This window comes from Vipera ursinii (genome assembly GCF_947247035.1).
Source record: "Vipera ursinii genome assembly, chromosome: 3".
NCBI classification, from domain to species: Eukaryota; Metazoa; Chordata; class Lepidosauria; order Squamata; family Viperidae; genus Vipera; species Vipera ursinii.
The window spans coordinates 31,636,181-31,652,185 of record NC_139516.1 but is presented as its reverse complement, the minus strand read 5'-3'; positions in this window follow the sequence as shown (position 1 = coordinate 31,652,185).

Below are 16,005 nucleotides of genomic sequence, written 5' to 3'. Positions count from 1 at the left end.
TCCATCATTCTGCCGCTTCCCAGTCTGAAAAAGTTCAGTGACTGAAGTTCCTTCCAATGTTTGTCCTTGCAGTTGCCCAGAAGCTAGAGATGCCATGGAGGTTATAAATCATCCCACAAATAATGCTGTAAAATATTGGACATTAATAGAATTCTTCATGCTCAGGAAAATTTCACTGAATTTTTCTTTTTCTTTCTTTTTTCAGGAAACAAAAATCAAAGACAATTTGAATACATTGGTCAATTCCTCCCCTGTTGTTACCCGATTCCAAAATGATTCTGAATAGCTCAAAGCTATCTGAATGTTGAGGTAAATAGGTGTTCGTGTCCCCTATAAAAGGATAGTACTGACTGATGAACAGTAACTTACATCTTGAATGTTGGTCAGTAGCTCTTGACCTTTGAGAACTGCAAGTGAGTAAGCCCTTTTATGTAGTGTTATGTACTGGGCTTGTGGTGTTACACCACGTGCGTTGCTGGAGCGGCTAATGGCTCCCCAGTAACCTAGACTAGCTGTCTCCAGTCCTGTAATTGGCTAGCCCCAGGCGGCAAGAGTGGGTTCAAACCTATTGGCTGCCGCCTAGGGGCTAGACTATATATTGCGGCTTGTTGCAGCCCAAGCTTCAGTACAGTTCTAGCAAGAATAAATAATGAGTTATTTTGTACTCAGCCTCGTGTCTTCCTTCCTGCACCAAAGAGTCCACGACGTAACAGTGGCGACAAGGATGGGATCCTGCTTTGCCATTTAAGAGCTAAAGTCAACGAGGGGTCAGCAGCACACACCGGAGGGAAGAGGCATTTCCCCCCCTCTCTAGGCCGGCTAGTAAGCCACACTAGCGGCCTTGCGCTCAGCAGACGCATTCCCTGAGCCTAGAAGCAGGATCCGAAGATTGCAGGAAGCTGAAGAATGCTGAAGGTCAGCAAATTAAGAGAATTTGACGTGAAGCATCCAGAAGAATGGCCACCTTACCTTTCACAAGTAGAAAACTATCTGAGAGCAAATCAGGAGGAAGGCCTGAAGGCCGCCACATTGCTTTGCGTGTGCGGCCCAGCAACTTTCAACCTGGCAGAGAATCTTTTCGCACCGACGCCCATCGAAGCAGTCTCATACGCAGACCTTAAAAAGAAACTAACTGGGCACTTCCAGCCCAAGATGTCGGAGATGGTGTGGTGATTCAAATTCAACCAAAGAGTGCAGCTACCCGGGGAGACAGCTTCGGAGTTCATTGCGGGCCTAAGACAAGCCGCACGCCTTTGCAAGTTCTCAAACTTAGAAGAATGACTAAGAGACCGGCTAGTCTGTGGCCTTCAGGACAGAAAACTTCAGCAGAGACTGTTTGCTAGACCCAACTTAACGTTTTCTGAGACACAGTATGAGGTGATGGCCAATGAAGCCGCCAGGGGCACGGTGCAGACAGTTCAGCCTACCAAACCTTCCAAAGTTGAAGATTCAGTCCATCTAGAGGTCGCCAAATGCGCCAGAGAATCGTCAGAAGAAGAACCTGAGATCAACAGTCTTCAAAGGCAATCCAATGCACAAAACCACAGCAACCATCAGCAAGAGGAAGGGTACAAGGCAGTTCTCTTACCAAGATGTAAGGGGTGCAGAGGCAACCATTTTCGTGCCAATTGCAGATTTCGCTCGGCCATGTGTAGAGCTTGTGGAAGAACAGGCCACATCGCGGTGGTTTGCAGAGCCCACCAGAGAGACCGGCCACCCAAGGGCCCAGGGTCCAGTTAGTGTGGGATTCTGCAGAAGCCGTAGAAGCGTATGCTGCACCGGGGCTCGACGCCCCCTCAAATCCAAACTTAAGCTCTTGGTAAAGCTTCAAGGAGTTCCATGTAAGATGGAATTGGACTCCAGCTCTTCAGTCTCAATCATTTCGCAAGACACGTTTGACTTCGTGTGTAGGTGCAGTAACAATTGGGCTAAACTAAGACCCTCAGATATCATTTTAACGGATTTTCAGAACGCTCATGTTAAAGTTAAGGGTGAAGCCATGTTATTGGTAAAATTTAAAGAGTTTTTGGGGCACCTGGATGTAATAATAGTAGGGGGCCAAAGAACAAGTCTTATTGGACTTGATTGGTTTGATGCCTTAGGTATTCAGATTACTGGCATAAACCGGACACAAACTGCAGACCTCATGTCAGTGTGCAAAGAATACGCGGATGTTTTTGATTCAACCCTGGGGACATACACGGGCCTGCCTATCCTAACATTGTTCCAATTAGGGTTAAACCTCGCAGGGTCCCCTTTGCCTTAAAACACAAAATTGATTCCGAAATCAATAAGCTTGTAGTACAGGGCGTGTTACAGCCTGTCAATGGGGGGGGAGTGGGAAACTCCTATTGTCACCCCACTGAAGTCCAACAGGGAAGTTTGCATTTGCACTGATTATAAATGACATTAAATAAAGCCCTCAAGCAACACACTTACCCAGTTCCTGTAGTCAACCATATTTTAGCCTCTTTGCAAGGGGGAACCATTTTTGCTAAACCTGATTTAGCACAGGCCTATCAGCAATTGCCGGTTGATGAGGCCACAGCCACGGCTCAAATGATTGTGACTCACAGAGGGGCGTTCAAAGTTAAACACTTACAGTTTGGAGTCAGTGTTGCACTGGGTATTTTCCAAGGAATTATGGAACGTACACTTAAAGGCATCCAGGGCATCTGCCCTTATTTCGATGATGTTCTTATTGCAGGGGAATTCCCAGAAGTGTTGGCCAGAAGGCTCAGGGCTGTTTTGCAGAGGCTTCATGAAGCAGGCCTCAAATTAAAAAAGAACAAGTATAGTATTGGGGTTTCATCAACAGAATTCTTGGGGTTCCAAATTGATGCTAACAGCATTCACCCCGCTGATTCTAAAGTGAAGGCCATTAAGATGGCTCCTATGCCCAAATCAAAAGGAGAGCTTCAAGCATTTTTGGGTCTCCTAAATTTTTATCATACAGTCCTACTGCATAAGGCAGCAATAGCAGAGCCACTCCACAGGCTACTTGACAAAAAAGCTCCTTGGAAATGGACGAATTTACATGAAAAAAGTTTCCAGGACTTGAAAGCACTACTGTCTGAAAACTCCACTGTAACTCATTTCATAGAGTCTAAACTTGTATGTCTTGCATGTGATGCATCTCTCTATGGGGTGGAGGCAATCTTAAGCCACTTAGAGAAAAATGGGAAACAGGTTCTTATAGCATTTTACTCAAGAACCTTGTCCTCTGCTGAGCGCAACTATGCCCAGATTGACAAAGAGGCCCTGGCCATAGTTGCTGGAATTAAAAAAAAATCATGATTACTTATATGGCAGGGATTTCACTGTCTACACTGACCACAAACCTCTATTGGGACTGTTCACAACAGACAAACAAACCCCCCACATACTATCTCCAAGAATGTTGAGATGGTCTATTTTTCTGTCTGCATATAATTTTAAACTAAGTCACAAACCAGGGAAGGAAATGGGCCACACTGATGGCCTCAGCAGACTACCACTGCCACTAAAGGATCCAGATCCGGCTCCTGCTGCTAGAATACTGTCCATACAGGACATACCTGAGTTTCCCCTCCATGCAGGGGACATTGCTGCTGAAACTGCCACAGATAAAATACTTAGTAGAGTGTTGTCATGGGTATACACAGGCTGGTTGGAAAAAAGTCCAGGCTCTGAATTTCAAAGTTTTTTTTGTCAGGAGACATGAGTTGTCTGCACATAAAGGGTGCATTTTATGGGGGGGACAGAGTCATAATTCTAACTTCCCTAAGAGACAGGGTCTTACACTCCTTACATGAAGGACATCCAGGCGTTGTCAGAATGAAAGCCTTAGCTAGAAGCTACCTTTGGTGGCCTGGCCTTGATAAGGCCATTGAGGGTCAAGTCCATGGTGGTTATAAATGCCAGCAATTGAGGCCTGAAATGCCACAGGTCCCAGTTCACAGGTGGGAGGAAATGCAAACTCCCTGGTCTAGGATTCACATAGAGTACGCTGGGCGTTTTCAGGGGCAGCTTTTCCTGATAGTAGTGGATAGCCACTCCAAATGGCTGGAAGTAATTCCAGTTCCTAACATGACTACTGCTAGGACCATCCAGATGCTGAGAAAACTCTTTGCCACACATGGATTGCCTGATGTCTTAGTTTCAGACAATGGGGCCCAATTCACTGCTGCTAAATTTCAGGCTTTCCTTAGAACTAATCTCATCAGACTTGCAACGTCTGCACCTTTTCATCCATCTTCTAATGGTCAAGCTGAACGCATGGTGAGGACAATGAAGAAGTCACTCAAGCGCATTGTTACAGGTGACTGGCATCACAGATTGGCAGATTTTTTACTCTGCCAGCATTCTACACCCTGCACGGCCACAGGTAAAAGTCCTGCAGAACTACGTTGGGGGAGGCGTTTGATTACTAAACTGGACAGGTTGCATCCAGACAGAGTGGCAGCAGAAGCCTCTCGACCAAAGCCTCCGAGGGGGCTGCACATGGTCGATTGGGTTTGGGCCAGGAACTATGGTCAAGGGAATTTATGGGTTCCTGGTCAAATAACCAAGGCATCCAGACCCCTATCTTATGAAGTGGGGTTGGAGGGAGGGCAAGTTGTCAGAAGACACATTGATCAACTCAGGAAAAGATTTCCAGAACGGCCACTAAGTAAGGACTGCATCATAAGTCCCTCCCAAGGTCCTCAAACTTGTGGCCAAGCCAGCCCTCACTTGAACCACCAGGTTTTTTCCTTCTCAGTGGAGATGGAATCTGAGGAAAAACCAGGTAGCACGGGAGTGCAACATGGAACCCCTGACAAAGCGAGCCAACTGAACCTCAGCAACCACTGTGCCTACTCTGGAGAACAGACTGACTCTGGGGTGGGCCAACCTGGTGAGGCCAGCCAGTGTATTTCGGTTCCCCTTGACACTGGAGCACAAAGGGACATGGGTCTACCCAGCCCACTGGGTCAGCTGGTAGACCACAAAGTGATAGGAACTCCAAGACATTCCTCTAGGCCACACAAGCCTCCTGCGTACCTCACAGATTACATTGTAAAATAAATTCATGCATAGTGTTGTAAAACTGTACCACTAACTACAGAAACTTGTTCATTGTGAAACTGCCATTACTGCAGTGTAAGCCTGTTCATGAGACATTGTTTAATCTCATTGTAACCACAGTGAACTTATTATTATTATTATTTTTATTATTATTTTATTGTTATCACTACAGTTGTATGTGAGTTGATTAATAAGTCTTAACAGTGTCAAGCCCTTTGGGCTCGACATTACAGAAGGGACCGGGGGAGCACGAACAGACTGCCTCGCCCTGTCCAGCCGCGCCCGAACTCACCAGCTGATCGGCGGGCGAACGCCGAGCCCGCAGCAGCGTCAGCAGCTGAGAGGCGGCCGGAGGGCATTAAGAACGGCCGAGACGGATCCGCACCGGCAGGAACGGCTCTGGGGCAGCTGGAGAGTACTGAGAACGGCCGAAAGGAGCCCGCGTCGGCAGGAACGGCTGCGAGCCAGCTGGAGAGCGCTGTAAAGGAGCCCGCTGTTGCACGAACAGCTGAGAGGCGGCCGGGAATAGCTACGCGCAGCCGCGGGGAGCTCGTGCTGGCACGGAGAGCCGGGAGGCGGTTGGATATGGATGTTGACGGTCGCGCGGCTCCATCGGCTGCGGGACGCTCACACGGCGCGGCTGCGGGAATAATACGGGGCACTGGGATGGTGGAGGGGAGCACAACGAGGACTTTTGGTAATGAGGGAGGGGGGTGCTGGGATTGTACCTTGCTTCGGGTTGTGCGGTCCACAGTAGCAGGGGAAGAGGTAGGGTGTGGGGTGACGGGATTGGGGCGGGGTATTTACGCAGCTCAGGCGGATGCTGGCCTGTGCGGGGAGAGGGTGGGGTTAATGGGTGGGGCTGTTGCCTAATTATCAGCAGAGTATAAAAGGTGCGTTGGGGGTGAGTAACTCCCAACGCTGACTTTTCTATTGCTTGGAAATCCTGACATTAAAGGTGCTCTCTGCAAGTCCTCCGTACTTCGTCGTGATTTGCCTGAGTGTTTGTTTTTCTCGGCGGAGACGAGAGTTTGACAGTAAGTCAGCGTTCAAACAGCACAGCGCTCTTTTTGCTGGGCTCTGGTTTTTGCCTGTCACCATGGCTGAGGGGACCCAGGGCGGTGTGCCCGTGGCAGGTGGGGAGGAACCAGCTGGGGTTGCTGTGCCTCTTGAGGTGGGGGAATTGGCAGAGGCCCCACCAGTGGTTCGGCCTAAGGTCCGGGACCTTGGACCATCACCAAAGGGAGCTGAGGCTCCAGAACCGGCTGCCCAGGAGAAGCCTGGAGAATGGTGGCTCAGTCCTGTCTTGAGCCAGCCAGTGGCCGGACACCCAACCCAACCATCTAGAGGGAAGGGGTCCCTCTGGGGGTGGAGAGAGCGTCGTGCCACCGATGAGGGCGGAGAGGAGTGGAGCTACACCACGGCTCCTGGCAGTTATACTATGGACGTCCTGAGGGACCATTTTGGAGAACCCCGGCCATGGACCCCTACTGATGCCGACCTGGAGACTGGTGGATGGGCACGACCCCGGACCGACCCGGAGCGCAGGGGTCAAACCCGGTTCCGTTTGGCAAGTCCCCGTTTTCGGGCTCCGCAGGGCCCTGGTACCCCACAGGTCCCAGGCCTTCCATCACCGGGACCAGCGGCTGCTCCCGACTTGGGCCTTGCAGGACCTGGTGGAACAAGACCGGGGGGTGCTGTGCCAGTTGGGGGGCTGGGGTGGCAACAACCAGGGGTCGCACAGAGGCCGGGAGGCCCGGCGGGTCCTTGGGGAGGGCCTGCGGTTTGGGGGCCACCACCGCTGCCTGTGACCTTTGACGCCAACCCCGATCGTTTGGCCCTGTTCCTCGGACAAGCCATCCACCATCTGGACCAGTACGGTCCTTTGTATACTTCCCAGTGGGGAATGGTGATGGCTGTTACAACGGCTTTACAAGGGGAGGCAGCGGCTTGGGTGGCAAACCTTTACGGTGATCGTGCCCGTGAACTGGGGGATGTGGGCCTTCTCCTTGAAGCGCTGCGTACACGATTCGAGGATGTGACGCGCACGCATCGAGCGGAAGCTGAGATCGTTGGCTTGCGGCAGAACGGGCGTCCAGCTACAGCCTATGTGCAGGACTTTCGTGAAGTGGCTGGTAGGCTCAGTTCCTGGCCAGAGAGAATGTTGGTTCACCATTTCCGGGCCGGACTGGACGATTCTCTCCTACGAGCTTGTATCGTCCGGGGGATCCCTCCTAGGCTCCAAGAGTGGCTGCAGGTCGCGGTCGAGTTGGATGTGGCCTTACGGGTTTGTCAACGGCATGTACGGCCCGTAGGAGATTCCCGTCAGGTCCCGCCGAGATCGCAGGGCCAAGTGCAGAAGCCGCCGCCATCATCGCTGGGCCCTGCCATCCAGCCACCACGGTCCGTCCTGCGATGCTTCAGGTGCGATCAGCCAGGCCATCGCGTGGCTGCCTGCCCTATACCTGCATCCCGGGTGGTTGCAGCAGCAACTCCAGCAAGGAGCACAACCCCCGGGCGCTTTGCAGAGCGTTCCCGGGCTTCTCGGCAAGCTGTGGAATCAACAACCGGGGGAAGCGGCCAGACGGAGGGGGACGGGGCCACCGATGTGAACGTGGAGTATTACGAGCATGGTGATAGGCCAGAGGAGGACCCCATGGTGAGTGCTCCGGTTAGCCCATTTTCAGTTCCGGTTACATTAACCAACCCTGCCACGGGGGAGGCGATGGGGTTTAGGGCTTTAATTGATTCGGGTAGCACGAGGTGTCTTATTAGCCGGAAGGTGGTGGCCACACTGGGTGTTGGGGTGGTTCGGCTGAGGAGTCCAATTCGTTTCCAGCAAGTGGATGGGTCTCTTTTGGGGGGGGTGCCTATCACCCATGTCACAGAACTTGTGCAGCTGGATATGGGGGAGCACTGGGAGCGATTACGGTTTATCATGGTGCCTTCCATGACGGAGGAGGTGATTTTGGGGTTAACATGGCTGGACAGGTGGGGGCCGACCATTTGGTGGGAGGGGGGTTGTCGTCACCTGCGCTTAGGGATTGGGCCACAGCCCCCTGATCATGAGCGGCCAAGCACATCTGGCCCGCCAGGGAAACCGGAGGAGAGTTGCAGGGCTGGGGCAGAGGTACACGTGCCACCAGAGTATACCGAATTCCTTGAGGTGTTCAGTGAGCAGGAATGCGATCTCCTGCCACCCCATCGACCGACGGACTGTGCGATTGAGCTAGAGCCGGGGGTCAAGCTTCCTAAGCCCCGGATGTATGCCATGACCCCACGGGAGATGACAGAACTCCGAAATTACATCGATAAGAATCTTGCACGGGGGTTCATACAACCAGCTCGCTCGCGGATGGCAGCACCAGTTCTTTTTAGGGAAAAGAAAGATGGGGGCCTGCGTCTTTGTGTGGACTACCGGGGGGTCAATGCAGTGTGTGTTGAACATTTGTATCCACTGCCTTTAATGAAAGACATGTTGTCCCACCTGGCTAAGGGGAGGGTGTTTACCCGCTTGGACTTACGCGAGGCCTATTACCGGGTGCGCATCAAGAAAGGAGATGAGTGGAAAACGGCGTTTAACTGCCCATTGGTCAGCTATCAATTTCGCGTAATGCCCTTCGGACTCCAGGGAGCCCCCGCCGTGTTCATGCAACTAATAAATCAGGTTTTGCATGAACATTTATATAGGGGGGTGCTCGTGTATCTTGACGACATCCTTATATATACGGAGACGATGGACCAGCACGTTGCCCTTGTACGCCAGGTTTTGCGAAAACTCCTAGACGCACGGTTGTACGTGAAACTATCAAAATGTGAATTCCACGCGTCTCGACTGGACTACCTGGGCTACCGGGTCTCAGCGGCCGGGATTGCCATGGATCCCAAGAAGGTGGAGGCTATATTGCAGTGGCAAGCCCCGGGGACCAGACGACAGCTACAGAGCTTCCTGGGGTTTGCCAATTTTTACCGCCAATTCATACCATCTTTTGCTGCAGTAGCTCTTCCATTAACAGACTTGCTCAAAACTAAAAAGTTAGCGGTGAAGCCACGGCCAGGGTTGCGTGTAACGTGGACCATAGAGTGTCAACGGGCCTTTGAGACCTTGAAAGGTTTGTTTACCCGAGAGCCCATACTGTTGCATCCCGACCCAGCAGCGCCATACGTTGTACAAGCAGATGCTAGTGACGTGGCGGTCGGAGCTGTTCTGTTACAACACAACAGTAAAGGCGCATTGCAACCTTGTGCGTATGCGTCCAAAAAACTGTCGACCACCGAACGCGCCTGGGCTATCTGGGAAAAGGAGGCCTACGCCGTTCGGTGGGCGTTGGAGACATGGCGGCATCTCCTAGAGGGGGCAGAGAAGCCTTTCGAAGTGTGGACAGACCACAGGAACTTAGAAGCCCTACAGTCCCCACGTAAGTTGGCCCCTAAGCATGTACGGTGGGCCCTGTATTTCAGGCGGTTCAGGTTTACCCTGAAATATGTTCCGGGGGGGAAGAATTTCCTGGCGGATGCCCTCTCGCGGCTTCCGCAGTATGACAACCAGCGGGAGGAGGTGGTGCAGGCTCTTATCCCACCTCTTGTCCCAGAGATGGTACAGGTTGTTCAGAACAAGGGTGTGGAGGACCTTGTACAGCAGCTGAAAAAAGCTCTGGTGGGAGATGACTGGCTACAGCGACACACGCGGCTCCTAACCCGGCGGAGTGACCTGGCCTGGTATGGGAGTAAGGTATATGTACCGCAAACCTTGCGAGAGACTGTGCTTTATAGGTGCCATGACGCCAAACAGGCCGGACACCTTGGATTCCTGAAAACCTTGCACCTTGCTAGACGTCAATTCTGGTGGCCAGGGATGAGGCGGCAGGTCAAAGATTACGTCCAGCGTTGCCGTACGTGTGCTATGGCCAAACCCCAGCCCGGGAAACCAGCGGGGTTCTACAGACGGTGGCAGACCCTAACCGGCCCTGGCAGGACATCGGGATGGATTTTATCGTGGACCTACCAGAAAGCCGGGGATACACTGTTATCTGGACCGTGGTTGACCTGTTTTCTAAACAGGCCCATTTTGTCCCGTTGAGGGGTTTACCCTCGGCCCGGCGTCTGGCCTGGCTATTCATAACCCATGTGTACCGCTTACACGGGGCGCCTAGACGCATTATATCGGACCGGGGAGTGCAGTTTACCGCCAGGTTTTGGCGTGAATTCCTCCAGTTCATCGGGTCGTCTCAGGGATTAAGCTCGGGGTACCATCCTTGCACGAATGGTGCTGCTGAACGGGCCAACGCAGCGGTGGAGCAATATCTGCGCAGCTATATCTCGTACCAACAGGCAGATTGGGCCGATCTACTGGCGTTTGCAGAAATCGCCCACAACAACGCTGTGCACAGTAGCACCGGTCTCCCACCGTACACGGTGGTCTCTGGCTATGATTTCCCTCCCGTACCCGAGTGCGACCAAGGTTCGACTTCCCCCTGTCAACCCCAGGAGTGGATACTGCAAATCAGAAAAGCCTGGGCAGCAACCAAGGAGGCCTTGACCAAACAAGCCGGTATCGTAAAGGCCCAAGCAGACAAGAAGCGCCAACCGTTCTACACCCCGGGGGTTGGGGATTGGGTGTATTTGTCTACAAAATACTTGAGGTTGCAAGTACCTAGCAAGAAGCTGGGCCCTAAGTACATAGGCCCTTTCCAGGTCACCCACGTCATCAATCCAGTCACGGTGCGCCTCCGGCTGCCTAAGTTCCTGGGCAAGGTGCATCCCGTGTTCCACGGCAGCTTGTTAAAACCAGCTCCCGCTCCTGTCCGGGGGGAGTCAGTGACCCCGGGGCCCGTGAGCGATAATCGATACGAGATACAGGAGATTCTAGATTCTAGAATATGGAGGGGGCGACTGCAATACTTGGTGCTGTGGAAGGGATACCCGATTACTGAGGCATCCTGGGTGGCGGAACCGAATGTCCAGGCCCCTAGGTTAGTTAAAGCATTTCATCGAAGGCATCCTGGCAGGCCCTCGGGGGGGAGGCGAAGGGAAACTACTGCTCTCGTTAGTGCATGCCTAACTCCTGTGTCTTGCTTTCCAGGAAGAGCCTTGGTAGGAGGGGCCGACTGTCAAGCCCTTTGGGCTCGACATTACAGAAGGGACCGGGGGAGCACGAACAGACTGCCTCGCCCTGTCCAGCCGCGCCCGAACTCACCAGCTGATCGGCGGGCGAACGCCGAGCCCGCAGCAGCGTCAGCAGCTGAGAGGCGGCCGGAGGGCATTAAGAACGGCCGAGACGGGTCCGCACCGGCAGGAATGGCTCTGGGGCAGCTGGAGAGTACTGAGAACGGCCAAAAGGAGCCCGCGTCGGCAGGAACGGCTGCGAGCCAGCTGGAGAGCGCTGTAAAGGAGCCCGCTGTTGCACGAACAGCTGAGAGGCGGCCGGGAATAGCTACGCGCAGCCGCAGGGAGCTCGTGCTGGCACGGAGAGCCGGGAGGCGGTTGGATATGGATGTTGACGGTCGCGCGGCTCCATCGGCTGCGGGACGCTCACACGGCGCGGCTGCGGGAATAATACGGGGCGCTGGGATGGTGGAGGGGAGCACAACGAGGACTTTTGGTAATGAGGGAGGGGGGTGCTGGGATTGTACCTTGGTTCGGGTTGTGCGGTCCACAGTAGCAGGGGAAGAGGTAGGGTGTGGGGTGACGGGATTGGGGCGGGGTATTTACGCAGCTCAGGCGGATGCTGGCCTGCGCGGGGAGAGGGTGGGGTTAATGGGTGGGGCTGTTGCCTAATTATCAGCAGAGTATAAAAGGTGCGTTGGGGGTGAGTAACTCCCAACGCTGACTTTTCTATTGCTTGGAAATCCTGACATTAAAGGTGCTCTCTGCAAGTCCTCCGTACTTCATCGTGATTTGCCTGAGTGTTTGTTTTTCTCGGCGGAGACGAGAGTTTGACAAACAGCTGTCAAGACTAAATCACGGTTGCCATAGTCTGATCAAAGGGGGAAGGGGTGTTATGTACTGGGCTTGTGGTGTTACACCACATGTGTTGTTGGAGCGGTTAATGGCTCCCCAGTAACCTAGACTAGCCGTCTCCAGTCCTGTAATTGGCTAGCCCCAGGCGGCAAGAGTGGATTCAAATCTATTGGCTGCTGCCTAGGGGCTAGACTATATATTGTGGCTGGTTGCAGCCCAAGCTTCAGTACAGTTCTAGCAAGAATAAAGAATGAGTTATCTTGTACTCAGCCTCGTGTTTTCCTTCCTGCACCAAAGAGTCCACGACGTAACATGTAGTATTATACAAATTAAAATATGCATGTGATTGGGTTAAGCATATGTGTAATTCAGTAAATTCAGATAATGGGGTGGATTGCAAGAGGAAAGGGGGTGGAACTGCAAAAACAACAATGTACTGAGAAAACAGCCATATAAATATGGTTATTTCTAGGGAAATGCTGCTATAGGTTTAAATTATACTGGCCTTGTTTCTCAGACCCTATGCTTGCTTAGTGTCTTCTCCTAGCTTTATCAATTTTGCTTGTCTTTTTAAGTAACTTATGGCTGAGCTGACAACATTGTTTTCCAAGCCCCTGGGAAGGTAATTAGAAGATGGGATGTTTTGTTTGTGTCATCACCATATTTTTCTCCACAACAGCCAACTTCATTGTTTTAACTCTAAAGTTGGATTTTCTTGTTTTTTTTAACAATTTACCTTATAAAGAGTTTTGGAGAAGCTGAAAATGTGTTCCTTCAAAAACTAATACTCTCTTGTCCTACGAAGAATCTGAGTATAATGTATGTTCCATTGTGTCTGCAAATGGAACTGAGTCAGAAAAAGTTCAATGCACAAGTAGTGTAGCTGCATGGAAATATCTGTGTTTTCTACAAAAGAGAAGAATTGCTCAGCCTGCATAAAAATTATACCGTATATAGTCTCTTAACTTTTAACATTTTCCCAACACTCGACTGCAATTTGAAAGGATGGGGGAATTAGCTCATGTGAACATAAAGTACCTGATATGCTGAATATAAATCCACTACAAATACCATTGTAGTTTTGCTTAAGGGCAAAGAAAAAAAAAGCATGAAAATAGACTTTCTTTGGTGTGGCTTTTCTGTTTTGGTTCTCTTTTCTTTTTTTCTTGCACTGATTGTACAATCATAAAAACAGACAAGGTTGAACTATGAACATGAAAGTCTGAAGTCTGTTGAGAAACTTCAGTATAAATACAACTTTCAGGTCCATGTACCTTCTTTAAAAGAAAAGCATGGTGTGTTTGTGTGTGTTCCGCATGGGGAATTGATTGTGCGATCTGTATCCCCTTTTCTCTCTCTGCTCCAGTTAGACGCCTCAGCCGGAGTGAGAGGTCGGCTGAGGTTGTCCTTTGGTTTTCCATCTCAGGTGAGAGCTGAGATGGCCTCGCAGATTGAGAGATATGCCCACTGGACTTCTTCTTTCTCCATCTATGTTCCATCAACGAGCGATCCTTTAGATATATTTGTAACATCGGCCCCAAGAGACTATTCGGGCGCAATATGGTCTATCGTTATTCCGAAGCGGATTTGTATGCCCTTAGGGCGGTTTCTGCCTCATGGGCGCAACCTGTCGCCTGTTTCCATACTCCCCTTAATGACGGGTCCAAGCTTTGTGACTCCGAGAGGTGGTTGGGCTTAGATAGGGGCCTCGAGTTAAGACATGCTAAGAGGCCCCTGATAAGATTTTTAGCCGGTTATTTTAAGAGGTTAGGGAGGGGGAGGGATGGGGGGGTAGGGAGGAAATTTGTAACCGGCACTCAGTCTGGACCTGTTAGAGGTCCCGACGGGACGGGGTCGGGAGAGGTGGCGGCTGGCGCTGGGAGTGTGGGGGTGGGGCTTCGAATTCCCACGGCGATAGGGTATGGCAGCAGGTGTTTGCGCGGAGGGCCATATCAACATCTGGGATCGCGCCCCCGCTATCTCCGAGCGGTGGCGCGCTCCGACCCTCCGGTTAGCACCCTCTTACCCGGGGATGAGGGTGATCAGGCCCCTGAGCTCAGGTTGGTCTACTTTAACGCTAGATCCGTAGTTAACAAAGCTCCCCTCATCCGTGATCTGATCGAGGAGGAACGTGCGGATCTAGCGTGCATCACGGAAACTTGGCTGGGCTCGGAGGGAGGGGTGCCTCTCACCGAGTTATGCCCGCTGGGTTTCCGGGTGCTGCACCAGCCACGGGCTCAGGGCAGGGGTGGTGGGGTGGCAGTGGTTATTCGGGAGACTTTGTGCCCCCGGGAGGCCACCATTGTCCAGATGGCCGGGAGTGAATCCCTTCTCTTGAGATGTGGTCCTCGGGTTCAGTTGGGCTTGTTGCTCACATACCTGGCGCCCAGCTGTGTGGCAACAGCCCTGCCTGAGCTGCTCGACACCCTCTCAGGGTTGGCGGTGGAGTTCCCCAGGCTTATAGTCCTGGGTGACTTCAACCTGCCATCACTGGGGGGGTCGTCGGAGTCAGCTCGGGAGTTCATGGCTTCCATGACAGCCATGGGCCTGACCCAGGTTATTGAGGGCCCTACTCACGAGGGGGATCATACTCTCGACCTGGTGTTCCTGTCTGGACAGTGGTTGGATGATCTGGGAGGGGGTTTTCCGTCCATCACCCCTCTGTCATGGTCAGATCATCACCTCCTGAGGCTGGTTTTCCGTCATGCCATCCCCCGCCGCTGGGCGGCGGAACCGACCAGGTGGTTCCGCCCCAGGCGCCTAATGGACCCGGACCGGTTCCAGAGGGCGCTTGGGCCGATACCTATCACCCTTACCCACAGCCCAGTCGATGCTCTGGTGGAGGCCTGGGAAACGGCTGCCACCAGGGCACTCGACTGCGTTGTACCCATGCGACCTCTGACTCGGCGCAGATCCCGTTGGGCCCCATGGTTCTCTGTGGAGCTCCGGGAGATGAAGCGTCGGAGACGAGGTCTAGAGAGCGGTTGGAGATCCAGCCGGTCCGAATCCGACCGATTGCAGTTAAGAACCTTTATAAGGTCTTATCTTGCGGCGATAAGGACGGCGAAGTCTAACTACTTTGCCGCCCTTGTCGCGTCCGCAGATAATCGCCCGGCCGCCCTGTTTAGGGTGACTCGCTCCCTCCTTAACCAGGAGGTGAGAGAGGATCCCTTGCAGGGACGAGCCGAGGAGTTTAGTCACCATCTGGCGGACAAAATCGCTCTGATCCGGACCGGCTTGGACTCTGACTGGGCAGAGTCCGACGTGGAGGAATCAGGCGGTCTTGAGCATGTTATCTGGACTGAGTTCGACCCTGTTTCCCCTGATGATGTGGACAGGATCATGGGGAGACTGAGCACCACCACCTGTTTGTTGGATCCGTGCCCCTCCTGGCTAGCTTATGCGGCTCGGGAGGGAACACGAGGCTGGTTCCATGCAGTAATAACTGCTTCTTTGAAGGAGGGTGTCTTCCCTGCCGCCTTGAAGGAGGCGGTGGTGAGGCCCCTTCTCAAGAAGCCTGCTTTGGACCCGGCTGTTTTAAACAACTATCGTCCAGTCTCCAACCTTCGCTTTCTGGCGAAGGTTGTTGAGAGTGTGGCGGCGCATCAGCTCCCTCTGTTCCTGGAGGAGACTGATTATCTGGACCCGTACCAATCGGGCTTCAGGCCCGGATACAGCACGGAGACGGCATTGGTCGCGCTGGTGAATGATCTCTGGAGGGCTAGGGACAGGGGTTGCTCCTCTGTCCTGGTCCTATTAGATCTCTCAGCGGCTTTTGATACCATCGACCATGGTATCCTGCTGCGGCGTCTCAGGGGGTTGGGAGTGGGAGGCACCGTTTTACGGTGGTTCTCCTCCTACCTCCGGGGCCGCTCGCAGTCGGTGTTGACAGGAGGGCAGAGATCCGCCCCGAGGTCTCTCATTTGTGGAGTTCCTCAGGGGTCGGTTCTCTCACCTCTCCTGTTCAACATCTACATGAAGCCGCTGGGCGAGATCATT